Consider the following 26,653-nt stretch of genomic DNA (forward strand, 5'->3'; position numbering starts at 1 on the left):
TTAGACCAGATTTTTTTTAAAACGGGGGCAGGGATTTGAAGTTTCCAGTTAAAAGGAAGGTGTGGAGGGGAGTCATCCCAGCACAGATGTCCGCAGCAATCATTTTAGTCAAGGACCTGGTACAACGGATTTGCAATTAAGTGAAGTGAGCTGCTATAGTCAAGCTCTGTGAGATGTGTTTTCCTCTAACTGCCATCAATCCATAACAAAAAAGTCAAATAAATTTGAATGATGTTGGGAAATCACAGGCTAATTACTAGTATTACAGAAGCAGAGAAATAGGGGCTAAATTCATCAGATAAATTATTCATTGTGAATTATATCATTATTAGTATGATATACTTTGATGAAGTCCTGGTTTAGCTGCTTTTTTGGCACATTGTAATAATGTCAATTTTCATTATTTATGGAGTCATTTCTCACATTTGTCCTGTTCATGCCTTGTATAATGTATTGCAGATGCAGTTCTCCACTATTAATGAACTAAGCATTTGGCAGAGACAAACAAAGGAAGCACAGTAACCTAAGGAAAGGGGAATGAGGAAACAACAGCAGTGAAACTCAGTTGCAGTTGCAGTTGCTTGAGTGTGTGTGTGTGTCTTTAAGTCCCCCTACCATTTTAGATTAGAGTTTAGTGCAGCTGCCTCTGAATGGGGGTTCCCGTGGTCTGCAATACCCATTAAAATCCCCGAACTGAATAAGTAGGGCTTTGGGAACGCATACGAGGTGGTTCAGTTTGGGGTCTTGAATACTCATTCTAAATGCCTCATATATATTGATCAAAGTAACTGGAGAATGAAGACATAGGCAAAAGGTTGGATTTACAATGGGAAGGCTGTAATATAAACTTTTAGAGAAAGGAGGGAAAGGATATTAGAAGCTGTGCTGCTTTTATGGCTGCAAGGTGGCTTTTAACTTAAGTAGCGTGAAATGAGATCACCTCGCAGGCTTTGAGTCTTCCCCGAACCTCTCTTCATCTGAACACAGGATGATTCTTTGCCCTGCTAATCATTCTATCGTAAAGATCTATAAGGTAGGGACACATTTTGGTGGCCTTCTTGACTGGACCCCAGAACACACAGCCAAGGCTTCCTCCACATCACCTATTTATTGAGCATCCATCCTGATTCACTGGCACAAACCTTCTGCAGCATGGCCAGCCTTGATTGTCCATTTGTTCTGATTTGTTTGCAGGGCAATTGTGAAACAATGAGCATTCACCTAGATTTACTTGAGGGGTGTTTAATCACCCATGCTCCACCACCACGACCACCCCACACACATCACTTTTCAAACTGCAAAACTCTGGGTTTGTTTGCTTTTTAAGTGAATTTCTTGCACTCAAACCACAGGGCACTTTAATCCACTTTTATGTGCTCAGTTTCTTTCCTCAAAATAGTGACAGTCTGGTGGCACCCCAAGAGAGGAGAAAATACAGCAGGGATGGCAAGAAACCCCACACACAAAGCACAAAGCAGCTCAGTCTGAAAGAATCGTTTCCAGAGCCCAACTCAACTGGAAGTTTGAGATGGATTTAGAACTTTGATTTTGTTCCTCCTGCTCTTATTATTTTGCCAGCAGCCTGACCTATAAATGATTCCTACATCTGCTCCCCATGAAAAAAGGGGTGAGGAGCCTGTGGCCTCCCTCCAGATGTTGTTCAGCTACAACTCCCATCTACTGGACATGCAGGCTGGGAATTATGGGAGTTGGGGATCCAACAACCTCTGGTGAGCCACTTCTGCTAGACCGGTCTGAAAACTGGCTCGTCCGGAGGTGGGGAAATTTGCCTCCCACAACTTCCAGCCAACAGTGCCAAAAGGCAAAAATAAAGAAACAATCAAAATGAAATGACTACCCTACAAGATGCCTTGTAGAAACCTGAAATAGCCACAAAATTTAATGCTGCATTATGAAGTACAGAGAAAGTTACAGGAACACTCATCAGCTTCAAAATGTTACAGCTTTCTGTATGAACAACGATCTTCCATAAATAATAAAGAGCTGTTCTGTCTTATTTCATAACTTATGCAGAAGACTGAATAACGTGTCACGGGGAGTTACAAATGCATCATGTCTTAATTTGCAGCTGTCTCACTTGGAAACCTGTGTGAGCTGCACAACAGATATCTTAAGAGAACAGCGAGATAATCTGCTAGTCCACAACTGTGCAAATATGTTCCATGAGTTTCTATAAGACTTCAAGGAATGTGACTGTCTTCAGCCTTGTAGCATAGCGCTCAGCACAAATGTCTCTGATATGTAGTGGCTTTCCTCTATTTCTGGTGTCCTACCATGAGGTCTGTTGCTTCAGTGGCCAAAACAGCACAATGCACATAAAGCATGAAGATATCAGCAGGCTTGAGGTATACGCTTGTACTATGAAAAAGGGGGAGGAAGCCTCCAAACCAGCCCAATGAAGTTATAGTATCACAACATGCTAACAATTGACAGGTGGTTTTACAACTGCACGTTAAAATGAGCATAAAGCTTATCAATGATATTCAATAGCTTCCCATCCAAAATAGCCCCAACACCGATGGCATTGGAGTAACCTAAAAGGGAAGTGGGTGGCGCTGTGGTCTAAACCACTGAGCCTCTTGGGCTTGGAGATTGGAATGTTGGCGGTTCGAATCCCCATGACGGAGTGAGCTCCCATCATTCTGACCCAGCTCCTGCCAACCTAGCAGTTCGAAAGCATGCCAATGCAAGTAGATAAATAGGTACCACTGTGGTGTGAAGGTAAATGGCGTTTCCGTGCGCTCTGATTTCTGTCACAGTGTTCCATTGCACCAGAAGCGGTTTAGTAATGCTGGCCGCATGACCCAGAAAGCTGTCTGTGGACAAATGCTGGCTCCCTCGGCCTGAAAGCAAGATGAGCGCCGCAACCCCATAGTTGGCTTTGACTGGACTTAGCTGTCCAGGGGACCTTTACCTTAACCCTCAAAATGCCCCCCACCCAACACTTCTTCTGGAGGCAGTTCCCTAATGAAGACTGCAAGGACCGGAAATCAAGGGCTGAAGATCAAGTAGAAGCAACCATCAGAACTGGGCAACTCAACTATAGGCGAACTATACCCCCCCCCCCAAAGTTAATGGGACATTCCACAGTTAGAAAAGTTCAGATTTGCGCATTGCAGTATCTGCTAAGCTTCGAACGGGGCTGCATAACTCTTCTTTTCTTTTTCTTAAAGGGAGAACTTTGGGTCGTGACATCTTTATGCCTTCTTCCCTCTCTCCCCCCCACCCAACGTCAACTTTCACTTCTCACATCTGAAACTTGTTCTTGAAACATGGCTCTGGTTCTCTTGTGTTTAATACCAGCTTGGTTCAATTATTTCTCAGCTTTATTACCACAAAGTAAACTGAAGTCTTGCAGTGAACATAATGAATTCATACTCTATTCAAACAAATCCAATTTAACGTAACATTTAAAGAACAGCTTTATTTGGAATATTTATAATGCATACGCTGAACATCCTTATTTTCTTCCACAAAGGCAAAGGGGGGGACTGTTCTTCCAGCAGCTAACTGCTATATTTCAGATGAGAAATAGGCTTTAGCTGTTAATTTCTTTCTAGTACTTTGCATATCATTATTATTCAGTAACAATAGTGCCTGAACAGTTTGGCTTCAACTCCTAAGTACTGTGGGGGCAGATGGTGGCTTTTGCCTGACTTACATTATTATTTTGCTATTGTTTTATATGTTGACTTGAGGAATGCATCCAAAATAATTGTCCGAATTTCAGTATTATTACTATTACCATTATTTAATACATTTCTTGCCAGCCATTCACCCTGAGGTTCAAGAGTGTGCAACAATTTCAAAATACAACATTAAAAAAGTTAAAATAGATTGTAATCAAGGGAATGGGGTGGGTCCTAAATATATTTATCAGATGTAAAAGGCACATGTCAAAAACTATGTAATGTAGGGTTGCCATAATTCAAAAAGTAAAAACCAGGACACCCCGAAAGCTGCTGAGCCTTTTTTCACAAATACACCAAAAAAAGTGATTTTTTTGATGAACTTGTCTAAGATCCAGGACAAACCGCTGCCTTTTGGAAATCCCCCCACCATCAATTCCGCCTTTGAAATACTGGGGGAAATGTGGATGTATGGCAGCCCTAAGTAATGTAAGTGCGTGGCACACCTTTGTAGAAATGGAACTCTAGAAGTTATCACAAATAATTCCCTCTCCCAAGCTGCCACCGCCACCCCAAACTCATGAGTGCATTGGCAAAACAATAAAATACAATAAAAGAAATAAAAGAAGCAATCAAACGACAACTGAAAATCAGTATGACTATTTAATGTAGACACGAGCTGCAATTTGGGAACCCCGTTTTAGCAAATACGATTAATTGTAAATGTAATCACAATTCTTGTGAGTGCTGAAAATGTGATAGGATGCTAAAGTTCCCTCTCCCTCCTATCCGCCCAATTAGAAACGGGTCTTTTTGAATGGGCTCCACAAAACGTCCCACATGACACCAGATTGTATCATTGCAACAACTCTTTCCCGCTGAAAAGCAAGTTTGCAGTGGCACTGGGGCACCATCTTGCCGCACTCATATGGTCCCACTTCAAGCAGTCACCTTTGTGGCAGAACGTATATATAGATTGAGCCTGAGAATAGTTCAGTTGTGGGATAAGGTTCCAGGCAGAGCTGGCCCTACCATTAGGTGTAGTCAGGCAACTGCCTCAGGTGGCTAATCCTGGACCTCAGGTGTGGTAGAAGCAGCCAGCATTGAGGTCCAACTATCTTCTGTATGTGGGATTTTGTGGAAGAGTGCCATCTTGTCCTTTGCCTCAGGCAGCAAACGTCTTGGACCTTCACTGGTTCAAGGAGAATTTTCCCAAAGCCTTTCAAGGAACTGTTAATTATGTGCTTGGTTTGGAAATGAAATTCCAAATAAGAAACACAAATAAAAACTGTCATTTTATATACATACCAGTGACTGGCTTAATTTCTCCTTATCCAAGGACACACAATTGATCATAACATAATAGCTAGGAGCTAATATTGATTAATGATTACACACGCAAACACATTCACAGACTCATTATTCAAAGCATTCATATTTCAGTAGGACTCATCAGACATAAGCTCTCTGAGGACCAAGACACAAACATCTAGGAAATTATTTACCGACAGAACTTATCCATATGTACCAGGGGATCCAATTCTGCTCTCATTATACTACTGGGAATTGTATACTTGCATGTGAAATCAATTATATTCTAATCCCCAAATCTTTCTCTTGATGGTAATGGGCTGATTTAGATGAAATGTGCTTCAGTGTGGATTGCGAGGAAGTGAGACTTGTTTGGCATTGCATCAAAGTTGTGTGATGCAGCGATTATGTGTTGCTTTTTTTCTATGTGCTTTTAGTAACCAACTTTTGCAAAGCTTTGCACTCACATCCTGATGCAATGAAACACTGAGACAACAGAGTAAATTGGGAAATTGGTGCACAGTAGGCACAGAACTCACAAACCACAATTCACCAGATTCACTTGGATGAATTTCTTTCTTTTTTTAATTTGAAAATCATATTATTCGCACAGCATTTTGTTATTTAAAACTTGACTCATGTTAGAATTATGCACAAGAATTATCGAAATCACATGGGATCTTTTATAAAACAATATAAAAAGTAAAACGCACAATCCTTTGGGATACTGCCAGCGAGTATTCTTGCTAAGATTTAATCTGCAAGAAGTTGGGCATGACATAGTGCTGCATAAAGTTTTTGAAGCATGCATTTATCTCCAACTTGGATGAATTTCTACATAGAAAACAAGGACAGAATGCTCTGCATTCAGAGCAAATCTTCTACCCTTCCTCAGGGAAAAGAATATTGGCTTACAGGGAAGGGATAGAAAAACAGCCAGAAGCAATTTGAATTTTCAGAGTATGGGAAAGAGCTGTGAGTTTAGGTTAGCTACAAGGAGTCTTCAGACTTGTGAATGGTCCAGATTATTGCCTTGAGAATCTGATGTAGGATTGGTGGTTGTGCTGCATGCTGTAGGATTCTGTTTGTTTGCACTATTCCCTGCTTGTCTCTTTGTAAATACAGTGGTACCTCAGGTTACAGACGCTTTAGGTTACAGATGCTTCAGGTTGCAGACTCCACTAACAGAGAAACAGTACCTCGGGTTAAGAACTTTGCTTCAGGATGAGAACAGAAATCATGCTCCGTCGGCCCAGCGGCAGCAAGAGGCCCCATTAGCTAAAGTGGTACCTCAGGTTAAGAACAGTTTCAGGTTAAGAACAGACCTCCAGAATGAATTAAGTTCTTAACCAGAGGTATCACTGTAATCAAATGTTACAAAGATACCATGAGTTTGTTCTCTGAGACAAACAGATATTTAACCTATTGGCGCTGTTATAGGGCTTCTGTTTCTTTGAAGAATGGGGAGTATGTACGGTTCATCTAAACTTTTTAAAAAAATAATAATGCTAATTGAAATTGGAAATTTGTTAAAATAGCAAATGATTTCAAAATGGCATGAATTCACATATGTAAACCTCCTTAAATTCAATGGGACCTCCCCTCTAGTAAGTACATTTAGGGATTGCAGCCTTAGAACTGCAGGCTGTGACAGTTGTCTTAATAGCAAACACCCAAAGGCTGGATGCATTTTGGATTAATCACATTAAGTTATGAGAACATAATGTATGATGTAGGGAAAGTATCTCAAAATGAACATTTTCTCTCTTTTCATAAGATAAAGCATATATATTCAACCATATAATTAGTCAATTAATGTTTGTAAAAGCTTTCCAGTCTTAGAAGACATCTTACTAGGAAAAGAAATAGTAGGATTTTTATTTTTATTATTTTTTTGTGATGGTGGATTTCCAACAAAGGACTGACATATCTGGCTGCAGAACTCCTATAGTTACTAGTCAACTGGGATATACGATAATCCTGTCAATGCAAAGAAGGATGTTGCAAACTACATTTGCAGCCAAAAGCACACTGGGGGCTCAAAGCTAAGCTCTGCAGAACAGCCTGCAGTCATGTTGTGCTGAGTTAGAATTTTGATGTCTTCTGATTCTACCTTCTGTGGATTGGTCTATGTGAAGCAGAGCCTTCCCTATGCAGCCCCAATGCTTTGGATTAACCTCTGGCAAGAAACAGTTCTGCAGCCATTTCAAAACAAGTTAAGACCTTTCTCTCCGCCCCCCTTTTCCCCTTTTACCATGGAGTCACTGGTCTTTCCCCCCTCTGCTGCTTCTACATGCAGTTACTGGTTTATACATGTGCTTATGTCATCTTAAATGCTGTCAAAGGTTGGTCGGCGCTTGGTGATTTCTTTGAAAAGTGGGGTGGATTTTAAAAAAAATCTTCTAAATATAAAATACATGAATAAACCAGTCACTTTCAGAAGTTTCACGAACCTAAAGAAAGAAAGAGAACGAGAAAGAGAACGAGAAAAAAGAAAAGGCACTACTCATAAAGTTTTGTACCTACATTCTGGCAACAGATGACAAAACAGAGGAGGAGAAGGAAGGGTGGCTTGTGTAATATGAGGGAATGTAGATGCTAGTACTTGATATATAAATCTCAATAAGACCAAGTTTTGCTTCTTTTTTCCATATATCCCTGGTGATGCGCACACAGCTCTGCTCTCAGAAGCATCCTCTTCCCATCCTCCTTGAGGCAGTGTAAAAATGTCTCCATTTTAAATAATTCACCCAGTAAAGTTTATTGTAGGCAGTGTTTTGCCCCACCTCACATTACAGTTTTATGCCTGTTGAGAAACTGGCCTTCTAGAAATATCCCCAGTTTACTTCAACAAGGAATGTGGAAAGTCAGTGACCCTTAGCAATGTTTTGCCTCTCATCCCTTCTCTTTGAAGAAAAAAAATAATCAGTTCGGCTCTGCTTTCTCTCACTGCCTGTTTTTCGTTGTTGTTTTTTTGTTTGTTTGGGGTGTGTGTGTGTTGTTCTAGGAGATAAACACCTTTTGCTAGCTACAAATTTCAAACCATTTACTCTGGCTTAATCCCTTCAAGGTAAATGGGATTACTGCCGTGTAAACACTTTGAGAATTGGGGGGGGTCACTATCTGTTTATTGCATGGAGAATAAAGCAGTAATTAAACAGTAGCCATTACAGATAACAGCAGTGCAAAATGGCACTCGTCCCCAAATTGGTTTGTGAGTGAGAACTCTGAATTATTATTTTTTTTAAAAAAAAGTCTGGTTCTGTGGCATTTTACAGAACTGTAGGGTCTTGAAAGGAGGAAATTTATGTTCCATCCAATTCTGATACACAGGAACAAAGTAAAATGTGGAATCCTATCTGAGATCATATAGAAACAACCCTCTTTTCCATCTGTCTGGCTTGCTTCCTTAGGTATAAAGTTTCTCAAACATTTTAATCTTGGGCATGTCAACACAAAAGCAGGCTAGTCGATCAATGGGAGTCTTTCTCCAATAGTTCACAATGAACAGGGGCATTCCCTGTGTTATATTCCTAGTTTTTGCTATTCAGGTGGTTAGGTGAGTGTCTGTCTACCTATCTGTCTGTCTTTCTGCCTACCTACCAACCATGAGCTCTGCAGTGCTCTCAGGACTATTCTTGGTTCAACCCACTTCCCATTCTTTCTTCATGTTGCAGAACCCTCTGGAATGGCGTGATATATGGTGCAAGGAGACTTTGCTGAAAATGAAGAGCCCCTTTTGCACCTGGAAGTCTTTTTTGCTCAGGAACTTTTGATTCAAGATGCACTAAGTGTTCTTTTACTTAGTTCACCTTCCTCACCAACCCTGCCTTCCTGGCAACTCAAACACACCCCTCTTTGCCAGACCCTTCCTTTAATACCTGGCCAACTAAGTCCAATTGAACTCAACAGAACATCTGAGTGAACAGGACTGGGCTGTTAGAATTCCACATGCAAATTTTGTGGTTGACCAGCTGAACATAAGGACATTTTAATGGGAACATAGGAAGCTGAGTCAGACTACTGGTCCATTTAGCTCAGAATTTTCTACATTGACTAAAAGAAACTCCCCAGGATTTTCTGACAGGAGTCTTGCTCCACCCTGCCCAGACAAGCAAGGGATTCACCCCAGGACCTTCTGCCCCCATAGCAAATGCACTAGCACTGAGCTACAGCTGTTCCACATCTTCATTGTAAAGTTTGCAGGGGAGTGTAAAGTTTCTTGTAACACTCCATGTAGAACAGCATAAAAAGAATGAATTGCATGCAAGACTTCTATGGCAGATGGATATTTTGCTTCGCGGTGCATCATTTCTCCTTCATTACAATAGTCCAATTTTTAAAGTCCTGGAATCTTCAGTTATGCTTTGCCACAGATATTTATGTGGCCTCTTTAACAGGCCACTGAAGTATTGTGTGAGCTAATAAAGATTCCTAAGGTGTAGTGGTTAAGAGTGGTAGTCTCGTAATCTGGGGAACCGGGTTCGCGTCTCTGCTCCTCCAAATGCAGCTGCTGTGTGACCTTGGGCTAGTCACACTTCTCTGAAGTCTCTCAGCCCCACTCACCTCACAGAGTGTTTGTTGTGGGGGAGGAAGGGAAAGGAGAATGTTAGCCGCTTTGTGACTCCTTCGGGTAGTGATAAAGCAGGATATCAAATCCAAACTCATCTTCTTCTTTATGTGTCTGAGTTTGGGACATAAATGGTGATTGGCAGTAAGTGATGCCTGCATTTGGATCACACGACAAAAAGGCATACAAGACTTGGAATTCAAGACAACTATTCCCTTGCTTCCGTCTTAAGTGTACATCCATCCCTTTGGTAGCCAGTAGCAAACTGATCGTCTTGACCTTTAGTCGGAAGTGTAGCTCATGCTGATTCTTCAGCAGCAGTGAAACTCTAGATGTTTAGTTTCTGGGATTCCAGTTCCCACAGTAGAGGAGTTGAATAAATAAATGTGAGATTATACTCCTTCAGCTCAGATTCTCACTGAAAACCTGTAGGCAGTATTTTCTGAGCAGTATGTATTGATCTAAAATTATTCATCATTGCAATTAAGGAACAAAATGAAATATTTCAGCCATGAAATGCATAACAGAGAAAGATTCCAACATATAACTTAACAAATGGTTCCCATCACAGCTGAAAATCATTACTCATTATCTTCCTTAGCCTAACAAAATAGTTAATTTGAACATTTCAGCCACAAACCAAAGACTTGACAAAAACATTTGGAGGTTTTTCTTACCCACTTCCCAACTCTATTCAAACCAGAATTAATAGATTTAGTACCAATTCCGAACCTCTTTTATATTCCAGTTCTATAGCCAAGTGGTCCATTCATAATAACCAGCCCATTATATCTAGGATCATTTTTGGACATTTTCTCAAAAAAAGAAAAAAAGAAAAAAAAACCTCTGTATTTTAAGATATGACCACCAACTGAAATAATCCACATTTCTTGTCCCACAGTTCCAGTAACAAATATTTGCGTTACTGATTCACCCCAACCTTCCAGGGGCTAGGAAACATCTAAGCCAAGCCTTGGAAAAACTATCCTTAAAAACTGTTGCATAAAAATGCTTTTCAAACCATCTGTTCAAAATCTTACATTCACACATATTCTCCAAATCTTACATTCACACAGAGCTGGAAACAAGGAAGAAAAGCCCAAGGTGTCACTTTTATATATTATTATCGTTATCATCATCTCACCCTTTCATATTTCCCAGGGTGGTTTTCTTATTAAAATGAGAAAACAAGCATATCACAGCAAAAATTACATACACATTAAAATACCCAAAGCAGTATAAAGCATGTCAGCACCATGATAAATCCAATTCAGATGCTATCTTAAAAGGCCCAGGGAAATAAAATGGTCTTTGCATGGCACTTACAAGATGATAGGCAGGAAGAAAGCATCTCTGGGGGAAGTGTGCCAAAGGGAGATTGCAACAACTGAAAAGGTCCTCTCTCCAGTCCCCATCCATCTAACCTCAGAAGGCAGAGATACCCAGCTAAAAGGTCTCCAAAGACTAACTCAGTGTACAGGAAGGTTTGTGTGGGAGAAGGTGGCCCTGTTGGTGATACAGAATGTCCTCAAACATTCTAACTTCAAAAGGGAACTGGTCTATCAGTTTCTGAAAATACAATGGAGAGAAGCAGAAAATAATTCTATTGTTCCACCCTGCAAGGGAGGAATCATGTAGGGACTAAGTGCAAGGGTGCTGTATACTGAAGAAGGACCGATAACAAGGGGGATTTGAGAAGCAGGGATGTCAGGTAGAGGGGGCTGACCAAAAAAATTATACAGGGCCAAAGCACTAAAGGAACATTATATACTCAGTAGGATCTGATGAAGGCAGGAGATGAAAGCTGTTCAAATATTGGTTCAGATTCAGAATAACTACCCAAATCTTTGGAAGCAGCCTCCTAGCATATGTACATAATCAAAATATTTGCCTATGTTTATCAGTTGTATTTCATTAATAGTCAGTAGCACTTGTAAGAATGGGTTTCTGGCACGGTATGGGCTGCAGGAAAGAAAGAAATTAGGGCGGAAAGAAATGCATTTCAAAGGAGCAATCTTTTAAGAGAGTATGTGACGGCGGGAGGTTGAGAGTTAATGCAGGGTTTTATTATACATGTACATTGTAAAGAGAGGAGGGAGAGAAAGTACATCTAGGAGTGGTAAAATTCATTGCATTCGGGTAGAGAGAGAAAACAGAAAATAATAGATCTAGTCTGATTAAAAATACTCATAGTCATATATCATGAGCCACATTTCAGGATCAAGGAGGAATGTGTTTTAGAGTTTCAGAGGAAAAATATCTCCCAAAGAATAAACATACATTAACTCAGATTTGCAGCTGTTGTCTCTCTCCTCTCCCCCCCCCAACCCCCACCAGCCGCTCCAGTAGCAATGGCATTATTCAGACCAAAGGAGGCAAACTAGACAATTCATTTTATGAGACAGGAAGACAGAGTGCGAGAGGGATGGGAACAGCTAGCAGGGCTCTGGTATTTTTGTATTGTGAGCAGTGGGCCTAGAGTGAATAAGGCAGCTCAAATAACACAGCAGCATTATATATCCACGTCCAGTTTTTTCTGTGCGGAATTAGTTGCATCCCACAGGCTCTTTTGAACTTCAGGTTTTGTTTAACAGCGAACACCCAAATAAAAAAAGCAATGGATCAATAATTCACACATGCCATTGGCTCCCATTCAATTCCTCTTGACCATGTTCAGATGCACAATTGCACAGAGAACAGCGTTATCAGCAGGGGCAGGTATGAATTGCTCCAGGGATGGGCATGGATGAACTGCCACCATTGATTTCAGGGGAGAGACAATGATGTCATACCCATGTGTGCTTGTTGCCAGTCCCCTGCATGCCAAATCTCTCTGTCTCTCTCTCTCTCTGTGTGTGTGTTTTATGTATTTATAGAGTAAATTCATCAAATAAACCCATCAGAGGAATAAGTAGCTTGGTTCAGGGTCAAAGTGCCATAATAAAGCATGTTCATTATGGACAACCAAACTGTCACTAATTAGTGAGCAACGTAGCTAATGAACACGCTGGGATGGAAAGTCAAATAGTTTATTTAGCCATGGCAGAAGGCACAGATTACAGGCCCTCCAAGTGTCCCTATTTTCCAGGAACATCCCGGATTTACAGAAACCATCCCAGTTTTTTATTTGATCCTGGAATGTCCTGTTTTTCCTTAGGTTGTCCCTGTTTTTATCAGATAAATGTTGGAGGGAATGGAACAAGTCCCCATTTTCATTGGAGAAATGTTGGAGGTATGGAGTTATACGAACCCCGAGCCAAGGAGATAAGTAACTATACAACCTTTAGAAGACATCTGAAGGCAGCCTTGTATAGTTTTACTATGTTTTTACACATGTTGGAAGCCCCCCAGAGTGCCTGGGGCAACCCAGATAGATGAGTGGGGTATAAATAATAACATCATCATCATCATCATCATCATCATCATCATCATCATCATTATTTTATTTTTTTCATCAGAGAAATGTTGGTGAGTATGAGATTAAGTTAATACCCAAAGAATTTGCACGACTCAAAAGAGTCCCAAAACAGTTACATGTGAACAACCCAAGATCATAGGCATGCTTTGCTAAAGTCAAGGAGGCAGACATTGATAGCAAAGGAGAAACCTTGTGGTCAGTCCTCCGTGAGACTTGAGTGGCTTAGTTCCTCAAAAAGCAGGTTCTAGCAGGTTCAGTGGTTGTTTCTGTCACTCCCCCCTCCTTCCTGGACATTGCCTTTTCAATAATGGCATCACGTGGCATGCCTCTTAGGCTGGAGCAGCAATTTACCTGCCACCCCACCTTCCCCCTTGTTGGCATGAGCAGCAAGGCCTTTGAGCAGGATATGGCCTTTCATCTCCAGGCAATGACTAGGTTTTGGATTGCACAGGATCCCTAATCAAAGTAGGCCAGATATGTAAATTGGTGTTTCCAAGAGTAGATTCCCCCCCCCACCCAAAAAATAATAATAATAATCCACAAATTTAAAGCTGCAATCCTGTATCACTTACCTGGGAGTAAGCCCCATTGAGTACACTGAGAGTGAAGACATCTCAGTAAACATAGGATAGGGGGTGAATATTCGATAGAGACAAACTAGTAGGTTTCAAGCTTATCACAGTTAAGATTAGCTGTTGTGTTGTGGCCGATATGTGTTTCTGTTTTATACCCACAATTACTGTAACGGGAATCAAGCAACAGCGTCATGTTGCTAACCCTCCAAATGGAAAGGGCATGGATTGATGTTTGTGGGCCTTTGCTTCCCATGGAAGCAAGCTTAGCACATCGCTCTCTCCTCAATGGGCTGAGTGAAATGAGCCCTTGGAGTGTTTACAGATTCAAGATTAGCAGGGCAAGAGAAGAATTAAAAGAGCAATGCCAGCCTATCTGGTCTCCCCACTGTGCATTTAAAAGATTTTAATATTACAGTGGAAAGGATGTTATGGATTAAAAATGTAACTAACTGGCTTGGGGCGGGGAATTGTGTTGGGTAGTTACTCTGAAAGTTCCCACCACCTCACCCCAAGACAGAAAAGGAATTCATTGCTGATGGTACTGCTTATGTGACCTGGAATTTAAAAGCAAAAAAAATAAGCACCAAGACTGATGCATTAGCTTGCAGACAAAATCAGTTATCTAAAGGTCCAGGTTTTGGATAAGTATCTTGATCTCAGGGGCTTGCAGTATCCATCAGAAAGGTTTATGAGACTATCCCGAAAGTTTCTAAACAATTTCTTTTCTGTGAGCTAAACTACATCTGGAAAGAATTAGGCATTTGGTTTGCTTTCCAACTGAACAAGAGCACAGGTTTATGGTTAAGAAATAAGATGTATTTTCTTCCAAATATATTGGCTTTTCCCATAAGCTGTTCAAGCGTAGCCAAGTGTAATGTGAACATGATAAAAGGGATATTGGGGTCATGCCCCTTGATCCTTCCACCAACATTTATGGCAATTACGGGGGGACTTTAGCCTTCCAGATGTTTTGCTAAACTACAGTTCCTGCCAAGCCCCAGTAAGCATGGTCAGTGGCTGAGGATTGGTGAGAGCTGTAGACCAGCAACATCTGGATGTCCCCCACATCTGCTTTATGAGTTGAAGGCCTATAAATTGCACAGAACTTGTACGCGTGCGCTCCCAGGAAAGATTGGGAGAGGGGAAATGCTGCGCGAGCACCAGCAAGAACACTCTTATCTCAAGAGTCCCCCACACCACAGATTTATGGCAATACAGCCTCTTCTCCCAGTTGACTTGCCCAGGGAAAGAAATGGAGATAGAAAAAGACGGGGAACCCTTTGGAAGACAAATGCTGTTCTTTTTTACAAGGGAAAAAAGTGGAGATTTGCATAGGTAAGGGGGAAGGGAAGGTTATGGCTCACATCTGATCTAATCATTGTTTGAGATGAGTAGTGTTGCATCTGCACTGTGTGCGAGAGGGTTTGTGCATATTCACATGGCCCTCTTATAGTGCTGGTTTTTCATTGTTCTGGAAGTAAATGTATATTTACTACCACTTTGCAGGCATGTAGTACTTGAGCCATGCATTGCTACCGACATTACATTGCTGTCAATTTACAAACCACCTGACAAGATTGTATCTCTATATTGCAGGGACTGGGCCACAGCTAAGAGTCGATGGGGCACTTTTGCTGGTCTCCCATGCCTAAGGGTTCATGGCATAGAGTAGAATGAAATACTTCTTCTTTTGCAGCTCAGTGTCTTAACCACTATACTACCACCAGCCATCTATTAGAACCATAAATACTGAGGGGGGAAGTCACGCTGATTCATTATTACCATATATCGTGGGAATGCTTGGTCATCAAAAAATACTCGTTGGAAGCCAACTCCTAGGGGCCAAGATCCCTTCAGCCCCACCAATAAAATATTTGAGTGGGCCAACACACATACACACCCAAGTTGATGGGTATTGCCATTCAAATGCTGTGTGTGCCACATCTTGTAATACTTATGTGGGGCGGGGCTTACCTGCCACTCCCAGTATTTTATTCAAGTTGACACCTCTGGAAGGTGACAACTTTTGCTATCTTACATCATGTAGGTAGGTCCCTTTAAGTCCTTTGACTGGTTGGCTGGCATTGCTGAAGGAAACACTCAAGCATAAGCAACAGTGTAAGTAACAGGATTTCATAGTCAATTTAATCATGGTAGCAAGAGTGGAACTAGCACACAACTGGAAAAAATAAAGGACTTCAGACAGGTTAGAATGAATTTGGAAAGTGCTGACGGGTTGAAATGAATTTGGAATGCATTGATTATAATTATGCATGCACATTTGATAAGGTTTAGGGAAGAAAATGAGGAAACTAAGAAGGCTAATATTAGGCTAGAATCCACTGGTATCACATTGGGCTATAAAGCATCACCTAATGCATCAAGGGAAATCTTGACTTTCTGAGTTACTGTTTCGTATTTTTTTCATTTCATTTTTAATTTGTATGCCAGCTTTATACAGTGGTACCTCAGGTTAAGAACTTAATTCGTTCTGGAGGTCCATTCTTAACCTGAAACTGTTCTTAACCTGAGGTACCACTTTAGCTAATGGAGCCTCGTGCTGCCACCGCGTGATTTCTGTTCTCATCCTGAAGCAAAGTTCTTAACCCGAGGTACTATTTCAGGGTGAGCAGAGTCTGTAACCTGAAGCGTCTGTAACCTGAAGTGTCTGTAACCCGAGGTACCACTGTACACTGCTATGTACAAGCCATGGAAATGACAAAATAAACAACAAAGCCCACACATCCTGTAAACATCCATGACTATCAAAATAAACAACTGAAATAAATTACATATTTAATGATCCATTTGAAATATAATATTTGGAGGGGGGTCAACTCAAAATATCAGCAAATCATTACTGAACAGAAAATCAGTCCCAGCAATTATAACAAATCATTAATAAATTATAATCAATAAAAATAACAGCAAAGTCACAATAAATTAATTACTGTAAAGTATGTTTTTTTAAAAAAAATCAACTGAGCAGACGACACAGCTTACAAATTTGCAAAATGCACAAACATATATGGTTCCCTAGCCCAGGTTCAATATGTAATCCACAAGCACTTGGTAGTGGGGAGAAGTCAATCTCAGTACTGAAGTGGCAGCGCTAAAACCCTCAAAATGAAAAGACATCATAAAAGATGGTTCTGGTTTCATGTATGCTAACGAAATGCAGATGGACATACATTGGCTGTGGGACAGCAGGAGTCCTGGGTCAGGTTTGTTAGCTTTAGTAAAGTAGGGAAATGGGGATAGAATCACTTGTTGCCTTTACAAATCCAATGCACTGCGCATTTGTGTGACTCCGGAAACATCAACTGCATGCTGTAGTCTGCAAGCACTGAACAAAATGCCCTCTGCCTAACAGTTCAATGTAGTAATAGGAGAAATGGAATCAGTTGTTCTACCTAGGAGTTGGCTCCATCAAACTCAATTGAGATTGCTTCAAAGTAGACTTGCATAGGGTTGTATGTCACTTTGGGTTGTCCTGGGCAAGATAAAGTGACTAACAAATTAAATAAATAAATAGGATTGCACAGTAACGGTTTCAAAAACAAAACTCATGGGGTGTTAGGGTAGAACACCAAGTACAAGAATCTCCTACAAAATGTAACGTTTTGTTGTCTTCAAACATTTGAATGCTAGAGCTTTGCAGCTCCTGCTGTTGTGATCTTTTTAAACTCTCCCTGCAATTATCTTGTAGTCTTTGAATAGTTAACCTTCCACCCACTAATGCAATGACGCTATCATATGGCATTTCTTTGAAAGTATTTCTTTTAGCGCTTTTTGTCAAGTTACTCTATGTATTTATTTTATGTATTTATACCCAGCTTTTTAGAAACTTCCATAAAATGGCTATACACACACACACACACACACACACACACACACAATTTATTTAACAAAATGTACATACCATGTAATCGATGATGACAACCTCTATGGAGTTTACATGGAGCAATCTACAATACTCATTTTTTTAAAAAAATAAAATCAATGAATGCAAATATTAAAAAGAAGTTGATCTAAAAATTTACCAAAAAATAATAATCAGCGGTTTTAATACAGCAGTGTATTAAAATACAACATTGACATTGACATGTTAATGTCACATTTCTGGGTAGGCTTGCTGAAACAAAAACAAAAAAAATTATTTAGCGGGCACCGAAATAAATGAACTACTAGTGGGAATCTATAGTAATTCTATAGGAAGTGAAAGAGAGGCAATATGAACCTTTCTTCCCACACTTTTCTGATTGCATGCATTGTGCATTTTTATAAATAATAACCAAGAAGGAAGAAGGAAGAAAATAAAGGGCTGGAGCTCTCTTATATAAACTTTACGCATCTGGATAACACATTTTGTTCTAAGGCCCAAACATAAATACTCTGGAAACCAAAGATCTCTTAATACTAGTGTAGTTATTTTCCCTGCGAGATTAGTTGGATCATCCCATTCAGCGTGGGAGAATCTGAGATGATACTTGACATGCAAGCCGATTTGGGTGGGGGAAGGGGGAGATTGGAACCATTTATAGATTTAAATGTCAAAACTGTAATCTAAAACGGTTGCTACTTGTGGTACCAGCTCCTGGGGGGCATGGAGGGATAAAGCAGGCATGAAGTCTCTCCTGAGCTGACCCCTAATGACAGATGACTGCTGTGTCGCCATCTGCAGTAACTGTGCAGGCCTTGGATCAGCTTTTTGTTCCCCTAACATAGAACGTGCTGCAAGTAATCAAACACATATGGCGCCCAATGCCCACGGCTGCTGCTGCTACCAGGCCAGGGCATTCGAGACAAGCCACATTTTCAGCTGGTATCTGTGAAGACAGTGCCAAGCTTTCAGACATCCTGTGACAGGCTGCTTCCCGGCTGAAAACTGGGCATGAGCTAAAATTTGGGGTTTCATTTTGGGGTGTAATATTGCTTTCTTCTAGGAGGATTACCAGGAATGTGTCTCATCATAGCTAGGCGTGTTTGCATCTCTCAGCCATCGATGGAATGATGTTTTTAAAATGAACACTAAATACCACAAGGGTGTGATCAAAAGTTACATGTGCAAGCTGCACTGTGTCAAAGGGACTGCCCGGTTTATTTCATCTTCTCCTGCCGCTGGCTTTCCGGACAACAGCTTCCAGATGTTACCGCTGCAGCATTAAACTAGACGTACCAAAAGGTACCTCAAACAGGCTCAACCAACACATCACCTCTGTGTGACAGACACTGCCCCAAGCTGTGCCACTCGTGAGCCTCACAATTTGGGAAAGCAGCCTGGAGAGCACTGGTTTTTTCCACATGGTTGCCAGGTATGGGGAATCAGCACACCCGTCGTCTCCAAAAGTGCAGCTTGTCTGAAAGCAGCTTTGGCATCAACCAACTTTGCACTGGAATAAAGTTACAGAGTTTAGAACATGGGTAGGGAACTGGATCCAGCCGACAGGACAGATCCTGATCTCCCCCAACTCCATACCCTCCAACATTTCTCCGGTGAAAATAGAGATGTCCTATTCCATAATACAGTCATACCTCGGGTTGAATACGTTTCAGGTTGAGCGCTTTCGGGTTGCGCTCCGCGGCGACCCGGAAGTCACAGGACACGTTACTTCTGGGTTTCGCCACTCGCGCATGCACAGATGCTCAAAATGACATCAAGCGCATGCGCGGAAGCGGCAAATTGCGACCCGCACACACGCAGATGCACAGTCACGGGTTGCGTTCGCTTCAGGGTGTGAATGGGGCTCCGGAACGGATCCCGTTCGCATCCTGAGGTAACACTTTAATAATAATAATAGTAATAATTTTATTATTTGTGCCCCGCGCCTCTGACTGGGTTGCCCCAGCCACTCTGGGTAGCTTCCAACATATATAAAAACATTTTAAAAATTTTTTTTAAAAAAACAAAACCTTTCCCTATACAGGGCTGCTTTCAGATGTCTTCTAAAGGCCGTATGGTTATTTATCTCCTTAGCTCAGGGGTCACATAACTCCATACCCTCCAACATTTCTCTCATGAAAATAGGGATGTCCTAAGGAAATGCAGGACATTCCAGGTTCAAATCAGAAACTGCCACAGTGTCTGTAATTCCAGGACTGTCCCTGGAAAATAGGGACACTTGGAGGGTCTGAAACCCGTGTGGGCCAAATTGATAGGTTTCTGGGGCTACTGATCTGTCAAACACCTGACTTTGACCATGATGTCAAGTGAAGCATTTTCCTTTGCCTGCACAGTTTGAAATCAAGTCACACAGGCCAAGGCACAGGGGTTTGCAGGAGCTGCCAGTGAAACTGGTTGGCAGCATCTGCAAGCCCACTTTCGGCTGTGAGCTTTGTCTTCACCTGCCCCACATGCAATGTCATGCGTGATGTCAGGTGTAGGACAGGAGTGTGCAGCTTGGGGAAAATGGCCTCATGGGCCAAATTGGGACTCCTGCTGGACCGCCCTCCTCATGCTCAACTCTAATCTCATTCTTTATCCTCTTTCCTTTTTCCTATTATTTTCCAAAAGGTTCTCATTTCCAGCACTCTTCCATCTGAAGAAGTCAGCCTCAATTTGCTTCTTTTTTTTCCCCTTGCCACCCTCCGAGCTTTAATTTGTGCCAGGACTCACCAGGGCTAGAATCTATTTTCAGTGCCAGGGCTCATCCTTGTAAGGAATTAATGAGGTATTAATTCCCATTAGAACTCTAATTTAAGGGCCATGTACAGGCAAGATTAAAACCACTTCATTTCCCAGAGTTGACTAAGAACAGGTTTATTATACTGATTCAACCATATATTTTCATACACGCAGTGCACATCGCTATTAATTCGTTGAGGATGGGGAACAGGGCAAAAGTTCAAGCTGGATACAAATGAAGTATGGGCTTTAAAGAGGTGTTGAAGGAAAATTCAGCAGCCTGTCCTTCAGGATGTAGAATTTCACCGCAGTGTGGCTGTTTTCGGCCATTTTCTGTATACAAACTACATTTCGGAGCACCAACTATTTTTTAATTATGTGGGAGAAAGTGAGATGCTTTTTAAAGAATATATATAAAAAAACTAAGTTTAAAACTTTCCTATTCACCAAGGCAAACTAAGGCAGTAGTTCAGGAGTTCTCCTGGCCAACTCACCCAAAATGCCAGACTCTGAGAAGAAGGATTTCCTTGACACTTACTCAGAGCTCAGGCAAAGGAGGGATGTAGAGGATGGAGCCAACGGTCTGACAAGCTGGCTGTGGTGGGTGGGAACTAGGACCGGCGGGGGGGGGGGGCGGTGTACGACAAGTTGGACCAGTGAGGGATGGGGCTTCTTTTTCCTTATCCCTCTAATTGAGCAAGTGAGGGCCCCTCCTGAGTCCTGGTTCCCTTGGCAGTGCTCAACCTGACTGTTCACACCAGTCCTGGTCTTGCTCCACATCTTCCTATGTCCCAGACCCTCCAAGTGTCCCTGTTTTCCAGGGACAGTCCCAGATTTACAGTTTCTGATTTGATCCCGGAATGTCCCAGTTTTCCTTAGGACATCCCTATTTTTATTGGAGAAATGTTGGGGCGTATGCAGTTATGCAACCCCGAGCCCAGGAGATAAATAACGATACAACCTTTAGAGGACATCTGAAGGCAGCCCTGCATAGGGAAGATTTTTAATGCTCAATGTTTTATTATGTTTTTATATACGTTGAAAGCCAGCCAGAGTGGCTGGGGCAACCCAATCAGATGGGTGGGGAATAATCATAATCACAATAATAAAAGAATAGGTAAAGGTAAAGGGACCCCTGACCATTAAGTCCAGTCATAGCCAACTCTGGGATTGTGGTGCTCATCTCGCTTTATTGGCCGAGGGAGCCGGCGTACAGCTTCCGGGTCATGTGGCCAGCATGACTAAGTCACTTCTGGCGAACCAGAGCAACTCACGGAAACACCGTTTACCTTCCCGCCAGAGAAGCATGCACTTAGACATGCTTTTGAACTGCTAGGTTGGCAGGAACAGGGACCAAGCAACATGAGCTCACCCCGGCGTGGGGATTCGAACCACCGACCTTCTGACCTTCTGATCAGCAAGTCCTAGGCTCTGTGGTTTAACCCACAGAGTCCCTTCATAATAGAATAGGACGTCCCTATTTTTCATTGTTGAAATGTTGGAGGGTATGGTGTTCTCATTCCAAAAGGCCTTCCCATACATTCACCAAACTCACCTTCTTTCTTCTTTACAATGTTGTTCCTCTTCCATATCCATTTGTGTGGCTTAAAAAAAAAAAAATCTCCTTAAATCTCCAGCTTATGCAGCACACTTCGAGTTCACTGAGTAAAATCTTCAGTCTATGACTTTTGTAGTGCTTAGGAATTATGAGCCAATAACTGAACGAGATAGAGAAGAGAGTCCTAAGTAGAAGGAGAAACCTCACAGAAGTAGCTTTCGAACACTGTCACAAACAATGCTGTTGTCGAAAATTAAGCTCTTTCCACTTATAACCCAAGGCCCCTAGACAATCGCAGAGAAAAGCTGCAAAGCTTGGCTTTTAATATCTTTTTCTCCCCCCACCCCACAAATCAATACGCAACTTCCTACACTATGTTATACATTCTAGTACAGTCATTGTTTTCCATGCCCCGTGAAAATTGAAACTGGGTGATTAAAATCTATGTGGTCTGTAAAATTACTAGATTCATCTGGTTGCCAGAAGAAGAAGAGAAACTCAAAAAAACACAAAAAAACACACAAATATTATTTAAAACTATTAGAAATCATACAGGGGGACTAACAAAGAAAATTATATAGACATGTAGGCCCATATCTGCCTGCTAGGTTTGTTATTATCATGCCACTATTCAGTAGCCATTAAATGTTCCCTTGTGTATTCTGAAGACACATGAGGCCACCCAAAATTATGCAGGGACTCAGCTATGCAGCTGCAATTATAACATTTTCAGTGCATTTTAAGTGCAATATACAAATGTGACATTAGATGGCACCTGTGAGCTAATGACAAATTCAATATATTCATTTTCACAGCATATATATATATATATATATATATATATATATATATTCCACCCAGGTTTGCGTTTTACTAGCGTTCCCACAGGTGTGTCACCCTGGGGGTTCATGCGGCAGAGGGGGCTGCTTCACGCTGCCTTGTGGGGGTCTGATATGTATGGAAGAAATCTAGCATGTAAAAGTAATAAAACAGAAAGATCAATTGTCTAAACACTTAAACTGCAGGTTTATTTCCTTCCCTGACCATTTTACAGTGTGAGTGTCATGGATACTGCTGTTGTATATTATGGATCCACATCAAAGTCTAACAGCCAGTGGCTGGTACAGTGGCTAAAGCACCCATCTTGGACCCAGGAGACCCGGGTTCAAATCCTCACTCAAGTCATGCTCACAGGCTGACTTGGGGCCAGTTATTCAGCCTAATCTACTGTTTGAGAACAGCACAAGTGTAATATCCCATTGGCCTCGCTAGTGTCACTCTTCTTTGTACCCTGGTCAAAGTATTCGAAGAATTGTCTCCATCCGCATTGAAACACGCTCTGAAGGCTCAGTGGTATCAAATCCAGCCTTCCAGCAATGCATGAAATCTGCCCTAGACAGTGTTCCTTCCTGGAGATTCAAAATATTGAAACAGGATAGGCTCCCGGCTAGACATAAATTGCAAGAGCCTGGACAGGAAATTCCAGCTATAATTGATGTATGATGAATTCCATTAACTTCTTCTGGGAAGTCTCCTTCTGCCACACCCGGTGGCTGACGCCTGTCTCACTATTTACCCTATTTCTCCACGTATAAGACAATATTTTTTCCTTAGAAATAATAGGCAAAAATTGCAGGTCATCTTATACATGGATAGCAGAGGGCGGACAGGCGATTGGTGGCATCAGCCAGCAGGAGTTTGGCAGCATTGATTGGGCGTGTGATTGTTTGCTGCGGCAAGGCCTGTTGATAATTGGCTGCAGCTACAGCAATTGGGCAGTTGATTTACGGCAGTGACGAGGTGTGCGTGCAATTGGCTGTGGTTGTGTTTAGTGGACAGGTGGTCTTTTGGCGGTGAGCTGTATAGATGATTGTTGGCTGTGGCTCTGTGGCTATCTGTGTCCCCCCAAGAAAGCACAACGATTTTGGGCAATTACCCCCCCCTTTTTTTTGTTGTTGTTGTTGTGCTCCAAGGTATAAGGCTGTCTTATACATGGGGGCCTGTTATACACGAAAAAATATGGTAATTGTGTGCAAAAACATTCATTAGTAGCATTATACAGTGGACTCTTGGGTTGCAAACGTGATCCGTGCAGGATGCAACCCACGTCTGCACACGCACGAGTTGCGATTCGGTACCTCTGCACATGTGCAAAGTGCAATTTAGTGCTTCTGCACATGCACAACCACCGAAACCCAGAAGTAACCCAGTCCGGTACTTCTGGGTTTCAGCAGTCTGCAACCTGAAAAAACGCAACCTGACGCGGCTGTAACCCGAGGTATGACTGTATAACAGCAGCCGATTTCATACCCCTTCAAGACATAATATTCAGAGCCCTGTGGAGGGGCAGGGAACCCAGTTTCCAGGTAAAAAAATCCAACACATGAAGAGCACATTTGACTCTGGCCCATGTTGGCCCTGCCTCTGTCCCCCACCCCATCACACCACTAGGCTGCCAGACTCTGCCTCTTGTCCCACCCACTCTTACAACCATGGAATATTGCGGCTTGCGTCTGTTCTTTTCAAATACACAAGTGCCTTGAAAAAAAGAAGGGGGAAAAGCATCCATTTGGAGCAGGGTCAACCAAGAGTTAATTGTATCCCACATTCAGCCTGTGTTTCTATTTTGTTTTTCCTTGTGTTTTTTGGTGGCTCAGCTGCTCTAGATTCAAACCCATAACTATATTAAATCGATGTATTATAATTTGCATATCTGGTACTACCTTTCTGCCTCCGTTCATTATAGATATGGGCTTCAGGCCTGGAAGGCTTTGGAGGCTTTTTGGTAGGGAGCGGGGTGTTTCATTTTTCTCCTTGAGTACCTCTTAATTTGTGCAATTATTTTTCCACAGTGCACATGCCACAAATTGACATGTGCCTTTTAAAGAGAATACCGTTGCTTCTGATTAAGCCACTGTTCCTAAGAATAGAATGGATTCCCACCCCCACCCCACCCCCGGTCATCTCCACTGTCGAATGCCAATGACACTTTGTATACAAATCTATTTAGCTTCTCCAATAAAGAGACTGACAGATGAACCCAAGTCCCTCTTCAGGAAATTTGCTTTCAGGATGTTACGTAGAAGCTGCAGTTAGTTCCCTCCTACCACAAATTAAATGATGGTGCACTGTTAGCCATCGTGTTTTCCAAAGCAAATCAAGCCCCATGATTCAGAAACATGGGCATGCAAAAGTGATCTCCCTTTGTGCTGTCTGTCTGTCTGTCTGTCTGTCTGTCTGTCTGTCTTTAGTTAGTTAGTTAGTTAGTTAGTTAGTTAGTTAGTCATTCATTCATTCATTCATTCATTCATTCATTCATTTATTCATACCCTGCCCATCTGGCTGGGTTTCCCCAGCCACTCTGGGTGGCTCCCAACAGAATATTAAAAACATGATAAAACCTCAAACATTAAAAACTTCCATAGACAGGGCTGCCTTCAGATGTATTCTAAAAGTCAGATAGTTGTTTATTTCCTTGACATCTGATGGGAGGGCATTCCACAGGGCAGGTGCCGCTACCGAGAAGGCCGTCTGCCTGGTTCCCTGCATATGGTATATATAACCTCACTTCTCACAGGGAGGGAACCACTAGAAGGCCCTCAGAGCTGGACCTCAGTGTCTGGGCTGAACAATGGGGGTGGAGACGCTCCTTCTGGTATAGTAAAGGTAAAGGGACCCCTGACCATTAGGCCCAGTCGTGGCCGACTCTGGAGTTGCAGCGCTCATCTCGCTTTATCGGCCAAGGGAGCCGGGGTACAGCTTCCGGGTCATGTGGCCGGCATTACTAAGCCACTTCTGGCGAACCAGAGCAGCGCATGGAAATGCCTTTTACATTCCCGCTGGAGCGGTACTTATTTATCTACTTGCACTTTGATGTGCTTTTGAACTGCTAGGTTGGCAGGAGCAAGGACCGAGCGACAGAAGCTCACCTTGTTGCAGGGATTCGAACCACCGACCTTCTGATTGGCAAGTCCTAGGCTCTGTGGTTTAACCCACAGCACCACCCGCGTCCCCTCCTTCAGGTATACTGGGCCGTATATACCATATGCAGGTATATATGGGTTTCTGGCTGCATTTCTCAGCCTCATGGCTATGTGGTGCTGCCAGTTCTGCTGGTGATGGTCACCTGAATCAGAGGAAAAAGTGAGTCCAACCTGATGCACTGATGGGAAGGGAAATTGAGTCAATCATGTTAGTGCTGTGTGCACAGTTCCAAATCTAGCGTGAGGAGGCACATGCCACCTCTGAGTGCTAGATACAAGCATTCTTCCATTTCAAGGAACTGCCTACGCAGCATCCTGAGTGGACGGCTGCTTTTCTGTTCACAGTGGGTCACAGCACACAGAGATAAATGTTATTTGTCTGGATTTGTCTGGTGGGTTTTCTTTCACACTTGCCAGGGGTTACTATTCAGCATTATTGCTGGGTTTATATATACTTCAGAGCTCTGCAGGGGACTGACTTTTTTTGCGGGGAAACCAAAGGTATCATTACACACAACATGGTTTTAAGAGGGCAGCATTATGAAAACAATTGAGCCGTCTGTCATTTGAGATATCTGCCAGTTATTTATATACAATACTAATCTATAAAATGCAACAAGTCCAATTGTCAGTCGAGATGTCTGCCAATAATACATGACAAGTTTTAATGTTTAGTTATAAGAATGGTTCCTAATGCTAATTAAAGGCAGGTCCTTTCTGCGTAGTCTGGTGGATGATTTGTGTGATTGATTGCCTTCCCTGAAAGAAATGTCTAGTCTGACCTTGTGCAGCTGGGTGCTGCCTAGATGCTGTTGGACTCCAGTTCCAACCAGGAATGTCATGGAATGGTTGAGTGCAGAGGAATGATGGGAAGAACATGCAGAAACTGCCTTCTTGACAATTTGACCCACTATTGATCTCATCTGCTCAATCTGCCAGATCCCGTCTCGCCAAGGGTTTGAG

The 26,653-nt window shown here is 42.1% G+C and overlaps 1 protein-coding gene and 1 long non-coding RNA gene across 7 annotated transcripts in view; one reads left to right on the forward strand and one right to left on the reverse strand.

Annotated features, from left to right (window-relative positions):
- The window catches only part of B3GALT1 (beta-1,3-galactosyltransferase 1), a 325,648-nt gene that overhangs the window by 273,738 nt on the left and 25,257 nt on the right, over positions 1-26,653 (forward strand). The window lies entirely within an intron of this gene.
- LOC309348962 overlaps positions 1-26,653 on the reverse strand; it is an 83,796-nt gene that overhangs the window by 7,171 nt on the left and 49,972 nt on the right. Inside the window, exons 1-3 of one of the 3 annotated variants that reach the window (XR_014159598.1) lie at positions 21,705-21,740; positions 17,447-17,492; positions 16,624-17,017 (exon numbers count right to left, since the gene is read on the reverse strand). The exons of 1 other annotated variant lie outside the window; for it this stretch is intronic. This is a non-coding gene — a long non-coding RNA (uncharacterized lncRNA). Of the gene's footprint in view, positions 1-16,623; positions 17,018-17,446; positions 17,493-21,704; positions 21,751-26,653 lie in introns of those variants that run through there. One more of the 3 variants, XR_014159597.1, reaches the window with a different exon arrangement.

Source organism: Podarcis erhardii (assembly GCF_964252035.2).
Source record: "Podarcis erhardii genome assembly, chromosome: 1".
NCBI lineage: Eukaryota > Metazoa > Chordata > Lepidosauria > Squamata > Lacertidae > Podarcis > Podarcis erhardii.